Source organism: Crassostrea angulata, chromosome 2 (assembly GCF_025612915.1).
Source record: "Crassostrea angulata isolate pt1a10 chromosome 2, ASM2561291v2, whole genome shotgun sequence".
Classification (NCBI taxonomy): Eukaryota; Metazoa; Mollusca; class Bivalvia; order Ostreida; family Ostreidae; genus Magallana; species Magallana angulata.
Window position 1 is genome coordinate 62,246,013 of NC_069112.1, and position 14,378 is coordinate 62,260,390.

Genomic DNA, 14,378 nt, shown 5'->3' on the forward strand with positions numbered 1-14,378 from the left:
TTTTACATCGTTTAAAACCCAGCAAACATTGTTTTGGCATCGAATGAACAGTATACTTCCCAGTCCATATCTCCTTTCACTTTCGATATTAGAAAGATGCAATGGGGTATTACAAGATGCACAAAATAGGTTTAAATTGACATGTTTGGTGTACATCAACACTCGCACCGAGACCGAGGTCTGACAGATCTGGATTCGGTGGTTTGTCTTTACAGTAAGAGTGGTCTTCTTTAACAGCGTCGTCTACCCGGTGTGTAGGTAAATCTATCTTCGCTTCCTGTGCGTTTAGGTCCTTATAATATGATTTTTTAGTTTTAAACTTTCATTTCTTGTCTCTGTAGTGCATTGTAACATTGTTTGACAGATTCAGATGACAATGTTTACTAATAAGTACTTTAATTGCTGGTTTATATTTCGCATCAATAAAACGCTCAAGTGATTCTTTTTGTTTGCAGCGCCATCTTGCGTAGATAATTAGAGTTATCTCCCAGTAATCGCAAACCTTATCTTAAGGGCTTCAACCAACATATATGAAAAAAATCATTTAGAACTGTTAAAATTACCGAAATTTTAAGTATACAATAATCCAAGCGATAAGCGCGTGCTATGATTTGTGATGTCATGAAAAAGTTCTTACAGATAAAACGTTTTCGCTATTCTATAGGTTCATATAAGGAAACATATTTGCAAATGTAAATATAAGTATATAATTTAAGTATTGTTAGACAAATGATTAGAGAGAGAGAGAGTAAACAACAATAATAGAATTAAAAATTAATAATTATATTTTTATTAAATAATAATTTATTTCCCAGCATAATAGATTAAAGAATAAAACCCTAACATCGAAGAATTTACACCATCTTCAGGCCTTAGTTTGGTTCATTTTCAATATGTGGAATACTTGAAAAGAAAGTATTTAGTTCTTCTGCCTTAATTATCAACGAGATTTATCAGCAGTATAGTGTCATGTGCAATGACAAACGATTGGGGGAATAGTAATTGTGACTTCAACATGCTAACCAATTTTGCTTATTCCAGTGCAATGCTTAGTTACTGAAAATGTTAATTACAATCTAAAACAAGAGGCCGATGGGCCACATCGCTCAACTGAGGAACAATAGGTATGATAAAATCAGCTTAATTAATGGAGTCATAATACAAACTATCTGGACAATGTACAATAATACATGTAGATCCTGTGTAAAAAAAAATCCATTTTCCCCTGGATATTCTTATGTTTATAATCATTAGTCCCTTTTCTAACAGGATGATTTTATAGTCATATCATATGTTGAGTATTGCAGTTCTCAAAAAGATCCTTAACAATAGTTTATATATGGGATATAAACGTACATCAAACTCTGAACCCTCTCGTGCGGCCAAAGAATTGTCCTGGGGCCAAAGTCTTAACAATTATAAAGAATCATCTGGCTGATTAGTTTATGAGAAGATTTTTTAAGATTTACCCTATATAATCATATGTTAAACTTTGACCCCCCCCCCCCATTGTGGCCCCACCCTACCCCTGAGGATCATGATTTTCACAACCTTGAATCTACACTACCTGAGGATGCTTTCACACAAGTTTCAGCTTCCCTGGCTGATTACTTTCTGAGAAGATTTTTAAAGATTTACTCTGTTTATTCCTATGTAAAACATCGACCTCCCATTGTGGCCCAAACCTTCCCCCAGGGGTCATGATTTTCACAAATTTAAATCCACACTACCTGAGGATGCTTCCACACAAGTTTCAGCTTTTCTGGCTAATTAGTTTCTGAGAAGAAGGTTATTAAAGATTCACTCTATATAATCATATGTTAAACTTCGACCTCCCATTGTGGGCCAAACCTACCCCCAGGGGTCATGATTTTCACAACTTTGAATCTACACTACCTGAGGAAGCTTCCACACAAGTTCCAGCTTTTCTGGCTAATTAGTTTCTGAGAAGAAGGTTATTAAAGATTTACTCTATATAATCATATGTTAAACTTCGACCCACCATTGTGGCCCCACCCTACCCCGGGGGTCATGATTTTCACAACTTTGAATCTACACTACCTGAGGATGCTTCCACACAAGTGTCAGCTTTCCTGGCCGATTAGTTTCTGAGAAGAAGATTTTTAAAGATTTACTTTATATATTCATATGTTAAATTTCGACCCCCCATTGTGGCCCCAACCTACCACCGGGAGTCATGATTTTCACAACTTTGAATCTACACTACCTGAGGATGCTTCCACACAAGTTTCAGCTTTCCTGGCCGATTAGTTTCTGAGAAGAAGATTTTTATATATTTACTCTATATATTCCTATGTAAAACTTTGATCTCCCATTGTGGCCCCACCCTACCCCCGGGGGTCATGATTTTCACAAATTTGAATCTACATTACCTGATGATGCTTTCACACAAATATCAGCTTTCCTGGCTGATTAGTTTCTGAGAAGAAGATTTTTAAAGATTTACTATATATATTCATTTGTTAAACTGCGACCCCCCATTAAGGCCCCACCCTCAGGTGAGTTATAAAGATTAAGTTTACAATACAATAAGTTGTTAAAGTTGGTTTCTGGAAGAACAGACTTTGAAATTTTTCTTAATAAATATTGACAATTTTTTTACTTTTTTAATCTTTAGTTTTTAAGATCTGTGTACAAACATAGAATTGTGACCAAATCTTTGTATCTTGCTTATAATTCGAAGCTTAACACTCAAATATGGTTAGTAAATAGAAAGTGTAAACAATTAAACACAAGAAACATGCACTACACGTATAACAAATAAAGAACACAATTTATTTTGTCGAAATAAATCATATATATACATGTATATACCTACATATTTCCGTCAGCGATATCAATCTCTATTTAAACTGAATAAACTCGAGAAAATGTCGAGCATCTCAACAAAACCTATTGCATTAATCTACCATTGCGCAAAAGATAATGCCGAATTACCGATAGAATGAATTGTATTTCAGTACCCCTACATCAGATTTTGCTTAATTTGCGCAGATAAACAGTTAACTGCTTGATTAACCGAAGTATCTGTTTGATTTGATACGTAAAAATCACGAAATACAGACGATAGTTTCCAGGTTACAAAGCGTAAAAAATGAAAACGAAACGAAAATCAGAACAAGCTAACACCAACGTCATGTGTGAGAACCGTCAACGCATTGAAATATTTAGCCTCAATTTACTTCACAAAATCGGCACCAATATATTTTGCAGGTTTCAAAATTTCCCTTCATACGCGAACTGTTGCACAACAAGCAGATTCATCATAGTCAGATCGACCCTTTTTCGTATAATGTCATGGCTGCTTTAAACAAAGAACCTTGTTTTAGAAGTATGGAATACGAGTCTTGGTAAAATGGGTATGCAAACCCGGGCCGTGGCAAAATAAAAGCCGGGGCAGATCGGCAATCGTCAATTCCAAATACGCATTATTTTGCAGCAATATTTACAGCGAATACAAATATACTAGTCCATCAAATATCCTGAAATTTTAATAAGATTGGCAGATTAATAACAGCCAATCTTTTGTTTTGCCCAGGCCAAGTCTTGCCTACCCATTTTACCGGATGCCGAACACGAAGCTATTAAACTGATTGAAACACGCCATTCCTTTATCATTATTTTCGTAATAACTCAGATTTGAAACAGAATTACCCCTTAATTTTTGCAATTTTTATATTCCTTCCCATAAGGATAATTTATGCTAAACTACGTTGAATTTGCCTCGGTAGTTCTTGAGAAGAAGATTTTTAAAAATGCACCCCCCTTTTTCTACAGTTTCAAGGTTTTCTCCGCTTTGAATACAGGTCGGACTTTTATTTTTGCAATTTATATTCGCCCTCCCATAAGGATGCTTTGTGCCAAATTTGGTTGAAATTGGATAAGCGGTTTTAGAGAAGAAGTTCAAAATGTAAAAAGTTTACAGACGGACAGACAGACGGACGACGGACAACATGTGATCAGAATAGCTCACTTGAGCTTTCAGCTCAGGTGAGCTAAAAAAGCATATACAAATTCAAGCTCTTTTGCTTTAAGTAGATGATCATAGATATAAGAACGTAAAAAACAGGTAACAAAAAATACTTTGGAAATGTTGGCATTTAATAGCTTATCATGGGGACATTTTGAATTAAGAACTTCGAGTTCTGAGTAAAAGTGTTTGAGAGTTAGCAATGTTGTTATAGGGTGGGGCATTGTTGACAATACGTGTTTAGTTCCTGTTGTGCTTGCCCCAATGGTCTCTGTAAAACATTATAGATGTTTTTGCTGGTAAAATTTCCTTATTGAAATTGTTATGTCTATTGCTACAGAAAAGGAATAACCCCTTAAAACACCCAATGCAAAGAGTTGACTTAATTGTATTGTGGAGAGCACTTTATAGTTCACAACAAGTTTGGACCCAACAATATGTAATTCGAATTAATTTGACTTTATGATAAAAAATCGATGTAGTGTTATGACAGACATATACACTGAAAATATGTGAATATTGACATTAAGTATTAATTTTTAATAGTGAAAAAGCATACTAAAATCGATATTCAATGTCAGTTTTAATAAAACAGTTTTTTCACTAACTTACGTAACCATATTCATATAACCCAGATTCTAAGCATGGATTAACAATCTAAAAGTACATGTACTTAGTTGATGAAATAAATAAGCTTTCATTGTTTAATTTAGACACCAGAGACTAAGTACAATGCGAAATGTCAGTGATTCTTCAGCAAGGAAAAGACTGAAACTCACTCGGCGAACAAAAGTCCGGAGTACAACCATAACTTCAGCAAAGATGTTGACGCTTCTGCAAACGAAGGTTGAAGAGCAAGAGCAGAAGGAACAGACAGTCAAGAATGCTAGTGAAATTCTTGAAAAATTCAGGACATCCGTGAAAGATGCTAACATCCTTACATCTGACATGTGTGAAGAAGACATTCTGCTGGTTGTCAGTGCAACATTTTGTCAAAGTTTCCTCAGTCTGCTAGGCAAACTATTAAATCATATTCCACCACATTTCCCTGGATTCGTAGAAAAGGACAATCCTAAAAGCAAATTCTAGTGCTAGTGAAAGCGATTAGAGTTATCTGAAAAGGTCATAAGAGTGTTCAAAAGTGTGGAAACTTTCTCAAAACACAAACAGAGGACTTTTTTTAGAATTCGTTGTGGACTGCATCTATAATAAAATAACCATCCAAGATATCCAAGAGGCCGTCACAGTTTTAGAGTTTGATACGGATATACGTATATTGGAGGGGATAGCACTGCCATTAGTCTGTGCAAAGAAGGTAATTTGACCCGTCTTGCCTCTTGACAAGTTGAACATACTATAAATATCATTGGAAAATTATTTTCAAATTCAAACTCATTGAAAAAAAACAAAAGCACCTCTATCAAAACAACAGATGATAACTGTTTTGACAGCTACACACCATCAGACAATTCTCATTTGTTTTTTATTATTTTAGTCACTGCTGTATTATGTAAAAATTTATGTTTCATTCATTTTTTTTTTACTTTTCAGAGATTCCCAAACTAGATGGTTGAGAACAGTACATGGAAAATGTGATGGACTACATCCAGGAAGTGCTGAAACCCTACTACCTGGTGACGTTGGAGAGTTGTGCAACACCTGGGGAAACTGCTGTTACAAAGCCAGCACCAGACTTCAGGATATGAGTGATCCAGACCATAGTGACCAATGCACATTGTGTAAGATTAGGAGAATAATAGAATCATTCATCATTACGAGTGTAGGATAGTGAAATTCCACCGAGGGGCCAAGATTCACGGCAAAGCCTCGTCCTAGACCGTGAATCTTGGCCCCGAGGTGAAATTTCACTATCCCACACGAGTATATAATGAATGATTATTTTTCTCGCATTATGTTACCTTAAAAAATATGGAGGGTTATCTTGTTTTAAAAATCCAGACTTGTAAACTTGTAAATTCGAATATGCAATCGTGTTGATTATATATACTTTATATATACTTTATTTGAATATCAAACATTGTTCTATTATATAAACATAATAATAAAGTCATTCTCAGTCACTAATATAATTGTTTACACACTTCTTTGCGGGACATCGCAATTTAAGTATTGAATCATTGAATAAGTTTTATTATTATCATGCGCGGATCTAGAAATTTTTTCCCGGGGGGGGGGGGGTCCAAAGGATAATTGCGTTTTCTGGGAGGGGGGGGGGGGGGGGTCCGAGGCATATTTGCTCTAACTTTACTATGTAAATTTAATAAATTTTCATTTTCCAGGGGGTCGTGACCACTCTGACCCCCTCCAGATCCGCGCACGATTGTTATTATTACATGTATTATTATTATGCCTATTATTATTATTATTATTATAAATGGTTTGAATACTCAATGTTTTGTTATTGGGGGTCCCCCCCCCCCCCTTGCTTATTTTAAAAGGACATCCTTGAAAGAAGTCCGTAATGTCACAATATCTTATTTTTATCCGGTTTTCGGGGCATACATCAGTAAATTTTCAATGTTAACTCATTTTATAAGTAGATTGTGTAATATCAGTTTTAGAAAAAACCTCTGTAAAGTTTTAAATCGCTGTTTATCTTTTTCTTAGAGTGTACATGTAAAGTCCCCAGAAATCGAGTCTTTTGTTTTCGATTTTCAGTTTGTGGTTTGTATTCTTTACATATTTTAATCCTTGAAAGAAGTCCGTAATGTCTCCATTATATCTTATTTTTAATCCGGTTTTCGGGGCATACATCAGTAAATTTTCAATGTTAACTCATTTTATAAGTAGATTGAATAATATCAGTTTTAGAATTTATCTCTTCCTTAGAGTGTACATGTAAATTCCCCAGAAATCAAGTCTTTTGTTTTCGATTATCAGTTTTTGTTTTGTTTTCTTTACATAGAATAAACACGCTTCTAAATGTTTTCGTTGTTGTTGTCTCTCTATTATTTGTCCTTGATATAAAAACTTAATAAGGTTCTTCACTACACCTAGACTAATACTTATAAGACACTACGTCATAATCAAGTATTTTTGTGCTGATTTGAGAAACTATTTGAAGGTGTAGTGACGTAAGTAGTATAGGCGTAAGTAGTATAGTATGTTTAACCCCCAAAAAACAATGGGTTATTGTTTAAAAAAGGACAATAGAAGAACAATGGGGGAGTATCGATTGGGGACAGGTGGGGACCACCTGCCCCCTAAGATTTTACCCCCCCCCCCCAACAACACCTGTCCCCCTAAGATTTTTAACCCCAAAACACAATGTAAGATTTTTAACCCCACAACACAATGGGTATTGTGGGGGGGGGGGGGGTGGGGGTGGGGGGTGGTCACCCGACCCGATATATGTAGACCCCCAAAACACAACGGGGTTTTGTATGGAGATGACAAAAGCAAGTATTTGTCATTGACCTTAACAAAGAGGAAAGGGAAAGGAGACCTGAGTGTAGTAAAACTGAACGTGTACTTTTAAAACAGGGTAAGAGTAAGGACACGATCCTATGAATGAAAATGGAGTAGATTGATTACCCGAGCGTAGTAAAAAAAATTGATATGGAGTGAAAGGTGTCCTTTTAAATATACAGAGAGGAAACTATGAATGGAGATCGGCTAGATTTGAATATCGGTGTTGTTTGAGTAATGATACGGAGATTGGGTAGATTTAAATCTCGTTGTCACTTGAGTAAAGATACCTGAACGTAAATGTCTGAGTAAAGATGCCTGAACGTGAATATTTTCTATCTATCTTTTTCTTTCATTCTCTATCATGTTTTAACCCAAGGGACACTGTTGCGTGAGAAAACTCCACCTTCTGTCAGTTTGAAGTAATCTCGACCAATTGTAATATTGTAGAAAATACTGCTAGCTACAAGGAATGTTTTTTCTGTCTATCTTTTCTTTCATTCTTTAACAAGTGGTTAATCCTGAGGAACTCTACTGCGTGAGAAAACACCGCCCCCTGTCAGTTGGAAGCAATCTCGACCAATCGCATTATCGTAAAATACTGCTGACTACAAGGAATGTAACTTCGACAATTTCATTTCCTGACCAGCAGCTCGATCTGACCAGCAGCTCGATCGGACCAACATGGACACGAACTGCCGACTAATCAACGGCCGCGCTGTTTGCCCGCCAGGTAAATAACGGTTGCATTACATGTGTTCGAAATGATAATACGGTTATATCTTTTTTGATGAAATATTTATGATTCTGTTTTATTTTCAGTGCATTTTGTCACTCCGAGAATGAGGGACCAGGAGTCCGATGAATGTAAGTCATTGTTTGTTGAGTTGGTTTTGTATTGACATTGTTATTTATTCGTCTTCTTGTTATTTATTCGTTTTATTCGTTTTCTTGTTTTTTTTATTTTTTCTTGTTATTTTCATTGAAAACGACCAAGGATAGTACTTTGGTATTTTTGCTCATATATATTGTTTCTAGTTGTTCGTTTACTTCAGATACAATCCCTCATCGTTCAACCTTGACGAGCATAACGTTAGACAGTGATCGGACACGCGTGTTAATCCAACCCCTGGTTACTACCATGTTACACACTCGAGCATTCACCCCTAGCAAAACCACAAACATCAATCTATTCCCAGTGCGGTGAACATCGTTCCATTGTCCTTTCTACTTAGGTCAACACACACACTATTACACCCTTAAGACTACATAGTCTAGTATACACACTACCCCCTTCCCCCCAACTACTCAGGCTAGTAGACATACTACCCTCGCCCCCACCTGTAATATTCCTTGTGCTAGACCCCCCCCCCTTTCACTTCTTAGGTAAGGAGCCTACTACCCCTCCCCACCCCCTCTCCCACTACTCAGATTAACAGCCAGACATCAACCTTCAGGAACACTAATCATTCAGTAATCAAAGTAATTATGTTTATCTTTTTTTTTAAACTTATATTCATCTGATTAATAATTGGTTTTGCATGGTTTTATTCTTTCAGTTAATTCCATCATGTTTTAATTATATATGTTCAAGAAATTTTCCTTTTTCACATGATGTATTAATACCTGACACTGAAAGTTTTGTGTATGTAAGAAATAAGTCAATTAATGATTTAAAAGAGTGTATTGATATTCTTTTAATAATAAAATACATTACTGTATTGGTTTCAACAAGAAAATAGATCAATTTTCATTGGGTTTTTTTATTACAGCTCTAGAGATCAGTATAGCATCATTGGTGCTGGCCCTCCTCCTCCTGCTCGGGTGGGCAGCAAAGAAGTTCATCAGACGCTGCACCCGAGTGAGGAGGAGAGGATTGGAAACCATTCCAAAAGAACGTGTATATACTTATTTGTTTTATATTAATATTTTTGAAAATCTTAAATCATTCTTTCTGAGTCATATTAAATTCAGTTTGCATGTAAAGTTTCCAAGTAAAAACTTTTGTAACATAGATACATACTTATGTCTTTTGTTTTATACATAGCTTGAAATGGAAACCCGTCCAGGGACCGCCCCGGGCAGGTGCCCAAAGACCGGCTCCACCACCCCCGCCACCCCAAGCTAGGTCTCTGCCAGAGCCATCCCCGCGGGCGCCTCCAGCCAGGTCTCTGGCACAGCCACCACCGCGGGCGCTTGCGGGGGGGTGGGGGGAGATATAATCTCCGCTCCGCAAAGAGGTAATTCAATGTTTAAAGTTCTCTCTCTCTCTCTCTCTAATACCAATGGGTTTTTTTTACATGAAAATATGAACAAGCTCTTAACATTTCTCTTTCAAAATATGACGAACTTTTTTTTAATTTTCATTTTTTTTTTCTAAACCAATTGTATATATATATATATATCCTTTTTCTCTTTAATTTCAGACCTAGGACAGAGTAGATGGTGTTAAACGGTGCATCCGCAATGTCTTCAAGAAGAAGAATTCTTAGAAAATACACCCGCAATGTGTTCAAGAAGAAGAAGATTGTTTTTTTTTAAATAATTAAATTTGTTTTACATGATTTCAGTATTTTCTTCTTTTTAAAAAAAAAACAGGAAGGAATGTCATGCGCCGATCCAAGAAAAAAAATCGAAAGGGGGGGGGGGGGGTCTGACAGTTATTTGAATTTACCAGGGGATTCGATGTGTATATTTTTAAATTTTATAATTTAATTTAAAAGAAATGGAATTTTGAAGGGTATCTCTGACTCGTCCCCTCCTCCTCCTTTTCTAGATCCGTGCATGAATGTTGTGCAGTGATCCGTCCGCAAGTCGTAACATTATAGAGGTTTAACCCTCCTAGTAAAGTTTACCAATCTTCTCGTAATGGAATCATTGATATATGATAAAGGGAAAAAACACATTTTTAAAAGATCACATTGACAATTTATTAACATTAAATTGTACAACAGTTATTTCTTTTCTTCGTCCACGCAGTCCTGTGATCTGAAATATAAATTATTGTAAAAAGTCGTTAGGAATACTACAAAACAATTATGAAATGAGAGACAATAAATAAAATTTAAGTGAATGAACTTACACAGGGGTCTCGTCGGACTCTGAGAGGTCTCTATCGTTACAATAAAATAAAAAAAACCAAGGAAAAGTTTTATATGAGAAACAAGAGCGAGTATTAAAAATATGGATTTTTTTTCTCGATAAATTAGGTAGTGTATAAAAAAAACTTACAAGGGAATTGCTAGAACCTCCGAACTGAGAAAAAAATAAAAATAAAATCTTAGTGAAAAACAACCCCAATTTTTTCCCTTAGTTGAATTCTTTTAGAATATGAAAATTGATAGTCTATACGAAACAAAGAAGATTAAAACATACGACGAATTGATGATGGCGGAGTCTGCACTGTAAAACAGTATATTAATATTTATAAGTTTTATGAAATAATTGGAATAAGTGTTTTGTTTTATTTAATATTTAAATTACAAAGACTTGTGAGCGATAAAAAATAAATGAAAATAAAATCTAACCCAATGGGCGACAGTTCCCACTGAAGGGAACCGTCCTCTCCCCGGTTAAGTCTTTTGGTTTACTGAGAAAAGAGAGATAACTTATAAATAGTGAAACTATAAGATATATTTACTATGAGATCAGATTACCCCTTTCCCCCTCTGAAATTATTATATTAATTCATATTACACTTACCAATTCCTTTTTGGGGCCCTAGGTGTGGTATTGGGTCTTTTAAAAAAAAATCTTTATTTAGTGATTTTGAAGATAGTTTTTTTTAATTATCAATGTTTTTCATATAACTGATATAAAGAATGTATGAACTTCAGGATTACCGACCCACTATTAGGCTGTTTAAAATTAATTCTACGTTTAACGTAACATGAAAATTTAAAACCTACGAGGGAGGGAGGAAAAAAATAAACAAACAACAATTTCAAACAGGTGTGTATTTATTGAAAGTCACCCATTCAGTTATCAATACATCATCACTGTCATATAATACATATGGTAAGATTCAGTCCATGTTAATTTTTGCATTTTCAAAGCATATACTTTTGTGTAATTTATGTTTATATCCTTTCTGTGGGTACATCATGTATACTGGACGAGAAGTGGAGTGACTTGCAAGCACACCAAGTGGTACATCCAGTGGATTTACATCAACATAGTAACCAAAAGGAAAACTTTTTCTTTTCAGGGAAAATGTTGCACAACACATGTGATTCACAGATTATCTACAATCAAAATAATGATATTATTTCATACATTTTCACAATGACACATTTTAAAATTTAACTTATCAGAGTTGTGTTGTAAGATTCACTGTACCTACTTCTAAGAACTCAAGACAGGGTTCTTGAAATAACTGCCACCCTACAAGTGTATTCCACTTCTCTCCGTTCTGCCACTTTAGTTGGGCCTCCTGTTTGTTTCTTCCTATTATAAATTGTGAAAGAATGAATTATTATTCCTGAACATGTGATTAAAAATGTAGATACATTTCAAATGGAAGGGATTTGCAGTCATTATCGTGTCAAAACTCTTATCTAAATCAGTATATTATGCTGACTTAATGCATTGCTTCACTTCAAGGTATATACATCCACAATTATTATATATTTAAAACCAAATATTGGTAGTTCGAACACTGAAATCTTTGTATGATTTTATTGGATCATTCACCTTTGAAATTGAACAAAAATTAAAAAGGAAAAAATTTATCACATCTTGGAGCTAATATTGAAGTCTATGGAGAAAGGTGTAATTTTTTAAACTCTTTTTATATCTTTTCAGTAAAGCGGTGGTAAGAAATTGCTTAAGCTTTCCCCTTCTTAAAAAAATGCAAAAATAACTTAACCGTACACCTTCTGAGTTTTTGTTAAATAAGATGGGTAGTCATTTCACCTGTTGATGGATCACTTATAAATAAATATATACAACAAACCTCGTTTTTGCCTTTTTGGGCGGAAGTTGGTTCAGCATGGTTCAGGCTCTGTGACCATGGTGACTTGACAACCGACATTAAACAATCTCGAATAAGATTTTTACTGCCAACTTCGATCATGTGTTTGTCTGATCCATTATTGTTGGTTTTTTTACTTTGCTAGTGGCGTAGACTCTCATGTTCTTCGTATTGTGAAAACTGAATACCTCAATGCTGTCTTTGAGCATGTTTTTTTCTCTCATACAGGATGTAGAATTCAGTCGCTAAATGAAAACCCTAACCGGAACGACTTTTTCAAATCCGGATTTGTTTGTTTTTTCAAAACGACGATTTCGCCGAAACCTACGCGCGCGGGTTACGTTAAACGTAGAATTAATTTTAAACAGCCTTACTGCCGTTAATTGGTGTCATTCTAAATGAAACAAAAAAGGATGATTTCAATTAAATTAAACCAACAACTACTGCAAAATTTAAGAAACTGTGAAATAACGATATGAAAAGATATTGAAACCTACAATGCCGGGGTGGATGAACCTCCTCCAATCCCCCTCCAGTTCTCAGGGAAAAAGAGCAGTCGAAGGCCCAGTCGAGGGTGATGACAGTCAGCCTAAACCCGCTCGCCGCAGAGGACGTCCTCGGAAGCTGAGTAAGACTCCTGAGGAACCGTACCGAGGAGGAGGCCGACCCACGAGGCCCAGCCAGTCATCCCCCGACACCACCGAAAAGTCACCAGAAACGTCTACAGATACCGAGCTTTATTGCCTCTGTCATCGTCCTGATGACGGAAAACTAATGGTCCAGTGTGACCAGTGCGACTGCTGGTACCACGGCCTGTGTGTGGGCGTCTCGCCGGAGGACGTCACCACAATGGACCAGTTCGTGTGTCCGACGTGTATGGGGGGAATGTCTATTAATAGGCTCTTTTTATTTTACAGAGACAATGATGACTACGATGAAGAAGAGGCCCCGCAGGCCCACCCGTTCCCGGGGGCCGCGGGGAGGAGAGGCTCGCGAGGGACAAGCTCGACTTGGCCATTCCTGGGGTGCCTGCTGCGGACCCGCACCATGAGAAATCATGTCACGGTGGCACACCTCCATCCCGTGTTCCGGAGGTCTGTGCCCCCTGAGGCGGGACCAGCCTCCGGTACAGCGTGCTCATGTGGATGGCCCACCACCTGCTGGGAGAAGGAGCCACCCTCGAGGACCTGGCGAGGGACGTCCCCACGGGCGAAGTCTTCCAGGAGCCCGCCGCTGGCATACCTACCGATTTGAACCTGGCCGTGGAGGCGCTGTGTCGGTTTGTGGGGGATGACCACCTCGCAGATTCGGCTTGTTCGGTCGTCTGCATCCCGCTCTCCTGCTGCATTGGAGAGTACAGGCGCAACCAGTTTCCCGGTTGGGCTCGGACCTGAGGAGGGCCTACCGCGAGCTGTGGAGCCATGAGATTGTCGGCGGGCATCCCATATCGCAGTACGCGATGTTCGGGCTCTTGGCACCCCCACCCCCGGCTCCCTGCCATGAGGATTGGGATGCTCCCGATCCCCCAGTCTTGGGGAGCATCAGCCTGGAGAAGTCCGAGGACGATGAAGCCACGACCCCTCCAGAGAGCTTCAGACTGGAGGAGCCTGGAGAAGATGAAGCCACGACCCCTCCAGAGAGCTTACACTCATGGCAACCTGAGAGATCCCATAGAGTGTTGCTTAGTACTTTGCAAGAGCGTCGGAAAGTTACGCATACGGAATGCCGATTGCTATACAGAAGGATTGTGAGAAACTGAAGGAAAAACTGAATCAAATTCTGCCATGAAAAAGAGATAGCTTGCCGATGCCAAACTTAGGAGGAGACTACCTGGTGAGTCATTGCGAGAATTTGGACAGCTATCGAAGATATATACCGAAGTGCCTATCCTTGAAACCCAGATATATTGAAGGAAAATGCTATAAAGTCCTTCTTAGAAATATTAAAAATAATAGTTGGGAAATGATAAAATACGAATAGCTTAAC

General features: G+C 37.3%; 1 long non-coding RNA gene and 2 pseudogenes across 1 annotated transcript; 2 read left to right on the forward strand and 1 right to left on the reverse strand.

The window, feature by feature from the left end:
• Positions 1-8,104: 8,104 nt before the first annotated feature.
• Positions 8,105-9,664, forward strand: LOC128174631 (uncharacterized; annotated as a pseudogene).
• A 1,697-nt stretch (positions 9,665-11,361) lies between these two features.
• On the reverse strand, positions 11,362-12,751 carry LOC128172824 (uncharacterized). The gene is made up of 3 exons (XR_008242332.1): positions 12,375-12,751; positions 11,763-11,866; positions 11,362-11,664 (listed from the first exon to the last, which is right to left on the reverse strand). It is a non-coding gene; the product is annotated as an uncharacterized LOC128172824 (long non-coding RNA).
• Positions 12,752-12,864: 113 nt separating this feature from the next.
• On the forward strand, positions 12,865-14,083 carry LOC128172691 (uncharacterized; annotated as a pseudogene).
• The last annotated feature ends 295 nt before the right edge of the window (positions 14,084-14,378 follow it).